Source organism: Octopus bimaculoides, chromosome 2 (genome assembly GCF_001194135.2).
Source record: "Octopus bimaculoides isolate UCB-OBI-ISO-001 chromosome 2, ASM119413v2, whole genome shotgun sequence".
In the NCBI taxonomy this organism is placed as follows: Eukaryota; Metazoa; Mollusca; class Cephalopoda; order Octopoda; family Octopodidae; genus Octopus; species Octopus bimaculoides.
Genome location: NC_068982.1, coordinates 78979761 through 78980375, shown reverse-complemented (window position 1 = coordinate 78980375; position 615 = coordinate 78979761). Strand labels below are relative to the sequence as shown.

Below are 615 nucleotides of genomic sequence, written 5' to 3'. Positions count from 1 at the left end.
GTGTGTGTGTGTGTGTGTGTGTGTGTGTGTGTGTGTGTGTGTGTGTGTGTGTGTATCTTTTATCTTTTATCTGCTTCAGACATTAGACTGCAGCCATGCTGGGGCACTGCCTTGAAATACTTTCAGTCGGATGAACCGAACTAGTACTTATTTTCCTTGCTTAACCTGGCACTTATTCTATCGGTCTCTTTTTGTCAAACCGCTAGCTTTATATATATAATTTGAAATATAGAGTTTCAGATTTCCCTCAGCTGAAACATAATCAAAGAATCGTCAGGTAGCTCAGTCATATCTGATGATTGTTCAGTCATGCTTTCTGCGAAAGGATGTCTGACTTTACATGAAACAGTATGTAGCTTTGCTTGGTCGAACATAGTTCTGAAATATAACATTGCATTTAAAATCATATACCCACTCTAATAATTATAGGTACTTATAGGTACTTATATACTTATATATTTTCTGACTTATGAAGCTCTCCTCGGACAACAAAAATATACATACATACATACATATATACATACTTGCATATATGTATACATATATATGCATTTATATGTGTATATATATATATATGTGTGTATGTGTGTGTATATATATGTATGTATGTGTGTG

General features: G+C 34.0%; 1 protein-coding gene across 1 annotated transcript in view; it reads left to right on the top strand.

The window, feature by feature from the left end:
• The window catches only part of LOC106876694 (acidic phospholipase A2 Cc1-PLA2), an 11550-nt gene that overhangs the window by 3567 nt on the left and 7368 nt on the right, over positions 1-615 (top strand). The window lies entirely within an intron of this gene.